General features: G+C 43.9%; 1 long non-coding RNA gene across 1 annotated transcript; it reads right to left on the minus strand.

Moving 5' to 3' along the window:
* Positions 1-554: 554 nt before the first annotated feature.
* On the minus strand, positions 555-8,853 carry LOC144263089 (uncharacterized). The gene is made up of 2 exons (XR_013345716.1): positions 8,482-8,853; positions 555-2,770 (listed from the first exon to the last, which is right to left on the minus strand). It is a non-coding gene; the product is annotated as an uncharacterized LOC144263089 (long non-coding RNA).
* Between the last annotated feature and the right edge of the window lie 97 nt (positions 8,854-8,950).

Here is an 8,950-nt window from a genome sequence, read left to right on the forward strand (position 1 = left end):
TATGCGCAGGGGCAGCCAGGGGGCTCTGCATGCTGCCCCTGCCCAAAGCAGCCAGTGGGAGCTGCAGGGGCAGCATCTGCAGACGAGGCAGCGTGTAGGAGCCGGAAGGGGGGACATGTCACTTCTTCCGGGAGCTGCTTGAGGTAAGCACTGCCCAAAGCCTGCGCCCGTGCCCCTGCCCCGATCCCCCTCCTGCCCTCAAACGCCTCAGTCCCAGCCCAGAGCACCCTCCTGCATCCCCAACCCCTCATGCCCAGTCCCCACACACCCCGTCGGAGCCCTCACCCCCTGCCCCAAACCCCCAATTTCGAGAGCATTCATGGCCCACCATACAATTTCCATACCCCGATGTGGCCCTCAGGCCAAAAAGTTTGCCCAGCCCTGGTTTATATACTCCTCATTGTTGCTTGGTGTGTTTGGACCTCAAGAAACTGGCTATTGCTGTGGGGAGCTGGATGGCTTTTTAGTAGTGCTTTGTATTACATAAGACGCAGAAGCCAGACTCTTTGAATGGAGGAGCTTATATTCTAAATGAATGGCCAAGACAAGAAGTATTGAAACATCCACAGGAGAAACTTTAATACAAGGACTTAGTCTATAGTGATTCTTAAAACACAGGTCATGACATGGTTCAGCCCTTCTCTATGGAAAACACATTCCCACCCTGCTAGCTAGAATTGCATATAAACATAGTTCTTGCAAGAGTATAGATGTGGCCCAGGAGTGCAATACTGAGGTGAATCCCCAACTTCATAATTTTATTTCCATTGGGGAAAAAACCGCTCAACACTTAAAATAACCACCATGTGCCGGTCTGCTGAAATGACGACCAGAGAGGATAGGAGAATAAATAATCAGCTTCAAATATTTAAAGTATACACAGCACCCACAACATACCCTGACCAGAACAGGAAAAGACAACTGTAGCATCAAGGAGTTTACAATGTAAGGGGCAGCAGCTTGGAGGTTTGAAAGCCTGAATAAAGCAAAGGGCATACGAACCAAGTTCAGGCAACAAAATCTTTGTCAGTTGAGCCTCCATGAGTTTGGTAACATCCTTGTCTCTAAATTTTTTTGTTTTAATTAATACTGATCATATAAAATTGTTACAGGTAGGTCTACTACAGTGCTGAGGGCTATATAAGTACCTACAGATGTACTTTTATTAGTAATAGGTTTCTCAAAATTTCTGGAAACAAGTAGTTTAGGCATTTCTTGCAAGAAATGCTGAGGAGGTGGTGGAGGTACCAGTGATGCCCATCTTACAACTTTTAGCCCAGTGGTTAGAGCACTCACCAGGCATGTGAGAGAGCTGGGTTCAATTATCTCCTCTACTTGATGGGGAGAAAGATGGGAGACACTTTTTCAAATCCTATCACAAGAGTGCCCTATGCACTAGGCTATGGGATATTCTGATGTAGGTCTCTCTCAGCCTCTCCTAGTGAAGCTGTTCCAGTGGTTAGACAGCAGCACCTGAGCAGGGGTATTGTGAATGCCAATGGCATCTAAATATTGGACTTCAGCATCTATGGACCTTTTTGTACCTTCTCTGTTAATGTTCTGTAGTTTTTATTACTGTTTTACTTGGGCTCAGGTCTGGGAAAATTCAGTAGAGAGCATCCATCTATTACTAAGTCACTTTTGTTACAGACAGCAGTGAAAAATCTGCATAGCCTGTCTTATTATCTTGTAGCAGTCACAATGCTCTCTATTCCGATTGCTTCTGGTTCTCTCTCTATGGAATACTGTAGTGTATACGTAGTCCTTTACTGCCAGCTCCAATAAACAGACTTTATTTCAATCCAGGCTACTGGTTCAGATATCTCATTGTCAACTGGAAACCACAGGGTGCGTTCCTAGTTCTGATGTGGTTTTCTATTCTCTGGTCAGAAAAAAACTGCTGCTTTGTAAGTTCTTTACTGAAATCTACACAGTCAACTGTGAATCTAACCCAGAAGTCTTTTTCCTTCTCTGTGCCTCTCTCTTTTCCTGACTTTAGGTTTATCATGTAGCAGAGATCCAAGTATTTAAATTTGTGTGTTATGGATACAAATATCCACAATCACACTATTAAAAAAAAAAAGTCAGAAGGAATAACACTACATTTCAGGTTTTAAGACAATCTCTAACTATTATGAGGTTAGGGAGATACTCTTTTGGGAGGTAGATTATCTTACATCTTCTTATTGTGGCATTTCTTACACCTTCCTCTGAAGCATCTGGTGCTGGCCATTGTCAAAGATGGGATCCTTGGATTAGATGAACCAGGCGTCTGATCCAGTATGGCAATTGCTATGTGTCCAGAACGTCAATTTTTTCATCAGTGATGTTTTGTATTTTATCTGATTTTGCTGTTTGTTCTTCCCACATGACTGGGCTTCTCTGAATGTAGTCTTTGGTACTAGAAAAGCCATTCTGACTTATTCCTCCAGCTTCTTCACCATGGTGGCACGCACACAGAAGTCTGATTTTGCCAGCCTCTTCCCTTTTGGCATTCTGTACACAAGCACATTGCCCAGTGTCAAATATTTCTGAGATAAAAAATGTTTTAGCACTTGGACAAACACACAGCCCAACAGAGCTGTGTAGCTTAGCAAATGGGTTATAGTAGCTTTCCAGCACTGCTTCTGTTTCAATTCTCAGACTTTGCCCAATATTTCAAGTTAACTCAAATCAACAAGTATCAAAATGAGACTTGGTAACCAGACGAAGTACTTCATCCATTTTATGAGATCTTGTATTCAACTTTTCTTTTACTTAGAAAAACCATCTACAAAAAAATACAACAGTAGTCATCTTCACATGGCCACAAGAAACACATGTGTAATTATCAATTGGTTAAAATTAATCAGGCAACAAACCAAAAATACAGAAAGCGAGAAAGTCCAGCTCTAAGAGCTCAAGTTCATTGTGGTACATCATTTTGTTATAAAATGATCAAATTGTACTATAATCTCACAATAAAAGATTAGCACCATTTCAAAATAAAAGATTATTAGTTTTTCAAAAGGTGGGGATTAACACCTGACTGTCCCCTCCACACACCAGTGTGACTGTTCACAGGGTGCCCAGGACTGAGAGTCACCTTGTTACCCTCCTGTCTCCAGTGAGAAGGAGACTTGCTTGTGCTTAACTGGGTGTCCTATCAGCACCCTAACAATCTCTGGGCTTTGCCAGCCCTTACGTTGCCTTGCAGGTTAACGGGGGCACCCCAGTACCCAAGCCCTTTGAAGCATTTCCTTTGAGTGTTCAGTGTATGAGGAACTGAACGCTACGAGTAATACCAAGTATGCTGCCCCAAGGGAATAGGATACACATTAGCTTGAATCATTCAGCTCTGGTTTAGCTCCTTGTACAATACCACAATACTTAGATATAATTTTTAGTGAAAATAAGAATAGGTTTATTAACAAAGAACAGAGATTCAAAGATTCAAGTGAGCAGTGATTAAGGATAATGGAAACAGAAGGGTTACATATACAACAAAATCAATACATGCTTTCTAGGGACCTTTAATAGGCTAACCTCCTGTCTAGAGTCTTATCTCACACACAGCCCTTTTTGCAATGCTTCCAATCAAGGCTGCCTAGAGTCCAGTTTTTGTAAAGGTAAACATACTGTCCATTTACTTCCTAGGTGCAGGATTACAGGGTGCTTTCCTTGTCCCCCAGGTAAAGTCCAGTAAATCTTTGAGGTGCACCCTCAGATTATGCTCTTTTCCCCCTGCTGTTCTTCTTTCTGTTAAATCTCACAATTCTTCATCCGCATTTAGCTCAAACTGCTGATTGAAATGAAAATTGAGTAATGTCTCATTCATATCAGATAAACATACATCTCTGGTCTGGCAGGAAGCCAGTTTTTCACCTCTACTGTGGAGTAACACCTTGATACAAACTGTAGGAACATTTTCAGTACATATACATCACTCCTTATATAGTAGCAATACATATATTTTTCAACAATATTTATAACCAGGGTGACACTGGTTTTCCTTTGATTCCTTATACAATATTCTCTGGTGAACCAGGATGTTCACACCAGAATCACGAGATTCTTGTAACCCCCTTTACCAGTTGCCATTCAGGAGTTCTTAGGGTCACAATCCCTGACCTCCAAACTCTGCTTCCCTGCCTGTCCCCATATATACACACCTGTTCCTACAACCAAAGACCCTCTGTTTCCAATCCTCAAATGCATTACTAATCCCTACAAATCCAATGACACACTTACCTAACCCTCTTTCCTTAAACTGTGCATACAAACCTATCCCTGACTTCAACATCCTCTGCTATATCCCTGCATAGACTACCTATCCACACTTCAGAGAACTCCCCCACTTCCAGTCTGCTGCACTCCTGTTCTTCTCCCTACATATATCCAGAAACTGTTCTCCCTTTTCCCTACCTGTGTTCTCCTATGCACTACCCCATCCCATTCCAGCCATACACGGACCCCCCCCCCACCCCCCATCATTTCAGTCCTCCACAGCATTCATACAAAAGCCCACCAAACCTTTCACTCTCATTCTTATCCATTTCCGCTTCCTTGTCTGTCCCCCACACTGCCCCTTCCCCACTTTCACCTCCAAACAAGGACAAAACACATTTAATCTGCAGCTGCAGGCACTAACAAAACACTCTGTCTAGTAAACAGCCCCACTCACTTCCTGTGGGATGGACAATGAAGCTCTGAAAGTTTTTAGTGTTGTACTCTAGTAATAGAACGAGCCTTTAAACGAGCTCACCCCTGCCCCCCTCTTTTTTTAAACTATTATTTCTGTCTTTAAAAAGGACTATTGGACTCCTCAAGGTAAAATGTTACATTTGTAGAATTTGCTTTTTACTGAAATATGATTAGACACTTTTAAAAGGAAGCCCATTCCATCTACACACTTGTACCATCCCATTAAAATCCTGACCTGTCCCCCCAATTCAGCCCTGCCCAATGCTCTCAAATAAAGCTTAATTTTGTTAAAATCTTTAACTTATCTAATCTTCTCTCAAGAGTTTGTAATCTCTATTTTGTCAACCATTCTGTTTATCATCTAATACACCTGGAGTGAAATTTATTCTTATGTAATACTAGATACTCTATATCAAGCTATTCCAACGCAGTGGAAAGGAAAGAAGAGCCACAGGAGGCCGTGGCTGAACAAGGAGCTTCTAAGCCATCTAAAAACCAAAAGGGACACATACAGGGAATGGAAGGAGAGGCACATCACCAAGGAAAGTATATATGGGGTTAGTGCAAGTGTGTAGGGACAAAAATCAGGAAAGTCAAAGCAAAGAATGAATTATAGCTGACAAATGTTAGAGACAACAAGAAGGGGTTCTTCAAATATGTCAGACAAAAAAGAAAGATCAGGGACAGTGTGGGTCCACTCCTCAATGGAGACAGTGAGCTGGTAACAGAAGATGATAGGAAGGCAGAGCTGCTCAGTGCCTACTTTGCTTCAGTCTTCTCACAAAAAATAAAGCGACCGGACAACTAGCGAAGATATCAGAGACAATGAAGGGGAGGGGATGCAGATCGGGATAAGTAAAGAACACGTCAGATCTTTTGAACAAGTTGAAAGAATTCCAATCAGCAGAGCCTGATGTGATTCACCCAAGGGTACTAACAGAATTGGCTGAATAAATCTTGACGTCACTGGCAATATTTACAAACTCCTGGATGACAAGAGAGGTCCCAGAAGACTGGAGAAGGGCTAATGTAGTGCCCATCTTTGAAAAAGGAGGAGCTGGGGAAACTATTGTCAGTCTGACTTCAATACTTGGGAAGCTACTAGAGCAATGTATAAAATATTCAATTTGCAAATATCTGGAGAGTGAAGGGGTAATCACTAGCAGCCAGCATGGATTTACAAAGTACAAATCATGCCAAACCGTTTTGCTTTCCTTCTTGACAGGGTATCTGGTTTGGTGGATGAGGGATACAGTGGACATAATATACCTGGACTTTGTCAAGGCTTTTGACACAGTCCTACATCACATTCTCATAAGTAAGCTGAAGAAATGTGGGCTCTGCAGAACTACCATTAAGTGGATACATCATTGGTTAAATAATCGCAAACAAAGAGTAACTATTAATGGAATGATGTCAGATTGGAAGGCGGTCTCAAGTGGTGTTCCACAAGGAACTGTTCTGGGTCCGGTGTTGTTTAACATCTTTATTAATTATGTGCTATTTTCCTACATCCAGGTTCTGATCAAATTTGCAGATGACACAAATCTGGGGGGGGGGGGTTGTCAACACTTTGGAGGATACAGCTAAGAAATTCAGAGGAATCTTGATAAATTGAAGAACAAAATGAAATTCAACAAAGACAAATATAAGTTGTTACACTTAGGCAAAAAACACAAATACAAAATGGGGGATAACTAGCACTGCAGCATCACTGCTGAAAAGCATCTGGGAGTTGTGGTGTATTACAACCACAACATGAGTCAGCAATGCGATGCTGTTGCAAAAAAAGCAAATGCAATATTAGGTTGCATTAACAGACAAGGCATGCAAGTCAGGGGAGGGGACAGTACCGCTCTGCTTGGCACTGATTGGACACAGTACTCTAGCTGAGGTCTAATTTTGGTCACCAATGTATAGAAAGGATATGAAGAAACCAGGAAGGATCCAGAGGCGAGCATCAAAGATGAGCAAAGTGATAGAATGCAAGACATAGGAGCAAAGGCTGAAGGAACTGGGTATATTTAGTTTGGAAGAGAGGAGATTAAGGGGGGGACATAACAGTCTTTAGTACATGAAAGGCTGCCATAAAAAGATCGAGAAAAGTTGTTCTCTCTTGCCACAGCATAGCAGATTTAGATTAGATCTCAGGAAAAACTTCCTAACTGTAAGAGCAGTAGGACAATGGAACAGACTGCCTAGGGAGGTTGTGGAGGCTTCTTCTCTGGAGGTTTTCAAAACGTGTCTGGATAGCCATCTGTCTTGGATGGTTTAGAGCAGGGGTTCTCAAACTTCTTTGCATGACAACCCGCTTCTGACAACAAAAATTAGTATACAACCCCAGGAGGGGGAATTGAAGCCTGAGCCCGCCCGAGCCCTGCCGCCCCAGGCAGGGGGACCTGGGGCAGCAGGCGGCTTTCCCCCCGCCAAAGCCCCACTGCTCTTGGTGGGGGGAAAGCCGAATCCCAATGGCTTTAGCCTCAGGTGGGGAGCCTGTAACCTGAGCCCCCCCACCACACACACACTCAGAGCTGAAGTCCTTGGGCGTTGGCGCCAAGCAGTGGGGCTCGGGCTTCAGCCTTGGGCCCCAGCAAGGCTAATTCCAGCCCTTGGCAATCCCAATAAAATGGGGTCCCGACGTACAGTTTGAGAACTGCTGGTTTAGGCACAACAAATCCTGCATCTTGGAAGGGGGTTAGACTAAATCAGTGGTTCTCAAACTTTTGTACTGCTGACCCCTTTCAGACAGCAAGCCTCTGAGTGCAACCCCCCACTATAAATTTAAAACACTTTTTAATATATTTAACACCATTATAAATGCTGGAGGCAAAGCAAGGTTTGAGGTGGAGACTGACAGCTCATGACCCCCATGTAATAAGTTCGCAGCCCCCTGAGAGGTCCCAACCCCCTGTTTGAGAACCCCTGGGCTATATGACCCTTGCAGTCCCTTTTAACCCAATGATTCTATATACTTAATGCATCTTTTTCCACAGTTAATGAAATTATTCACGTGTAAAGTTAAGTGCATGTACATTTTCAGTATTGGGGCCTCACTTAGGCCATGTCTACACTAGCACTTATGTAAGCAAAACTTTTGTCATTCAGAGGTGTGAAAAAAAACACCCCGAGTAACAAATTTTGCCAGCATAAGCACTCACCTCCACAGCACTATGTCACCGGGAGATGCTCTCCCACCAACAAAGCTACTGCTGCTCATTGAGCTGGATTTATTATGTTGATGGGAGAGCTCTCTCCCATCAATACGGTGTCCAGGTAAGTCTACACTTAAGACTTATTCACACAAGGTCACAGCAGCATAGCTACAAGTGCTTTAGTACAGACATTACCTACAACACCAACAGGAGAATCCCTCCCATCCTCGTAGGCAATCCACTGCCCTGAGAGGTGGTAGCTAGGTTGATGGACAAAGTCATAAGTTGACCTAGTACTGGCTACACAAAGTTAGGTCATCTTAGCTATATCTCACAGGGGTATGGACCTCTGACAGACTTAGCTATGCCAATATAAGTTCTCAGTGTAGACCAGCCCTTATCCTGTACTGTACACACTCCAGTTTAACTACATGCTGCTACTGTATCTTGGCTTTTTAGCATTTAATTTGGTTTTATATTAAATCTCATCATACTTATAGGACAATCACTTATCTAAGTGATCAGAGTAACCCTACTTTGCAAATCCAAGCCACTGAATAGCTCCCTGTTAATAAATAAAGGAGATGTATACCTAATTTTACAGAAATTACAGTTATATCATAGCACATGAAAACAGCCACCTAACCTGAAGAGGAGCTCTGTGTAGCTCGGAAGCTTGTCTCTCTCACCAACAACAGCCGGTCCAATTAAAGCTGTTACCTCACTCACCTTGCCTCTCTCATGTCCTGAGACGGACATGGCTACAAACAACGCCACACATAACCTTGCTGTAACCCTTGTCCCCTCTCTCCCCCACCGTCAGCAGTAAAAAAGTGGGGCTTTTTCCTTATCTCACAAGCCGGGCCCCGGCCCTAGCGCTGTACGAGGCAACAGATCCAGGCTCAGGTAGGAGTCCAGGGCTGGCTCTGCGTTACCCAGTGCCAGCGTCTGCGGTCACAGCAGGCCCCGAATCACATCAAAGCCCCGCAGCGCGGAGTCATACCGGAGCCCGGTCCCGCGTCAGAGGGCCGCGCCCAGCGGGGTTGCGCTGGACACGCCAGCGAGGACCGGACACGCCCCGCGCGGCTGGGGCCGGGGCTGAGCTGAGCCCAGCT

The sequence above is a fragment of the Eretmochelys imbricata genome, chromosome 3, assembly GCF_965152235.1.
Source record: "Eretmochelys imbricata isolate rEreImb1 chromosome 3, rEreImb1.hap1, whole genome shotgun sequence".
NCBI classification, from domain to species: domain Eukaryota; kingdom Metazoa; phylum Chordata; order Testudines; family Cheloniidae; genus Eretmochelys; species Eretmochelys imbricata.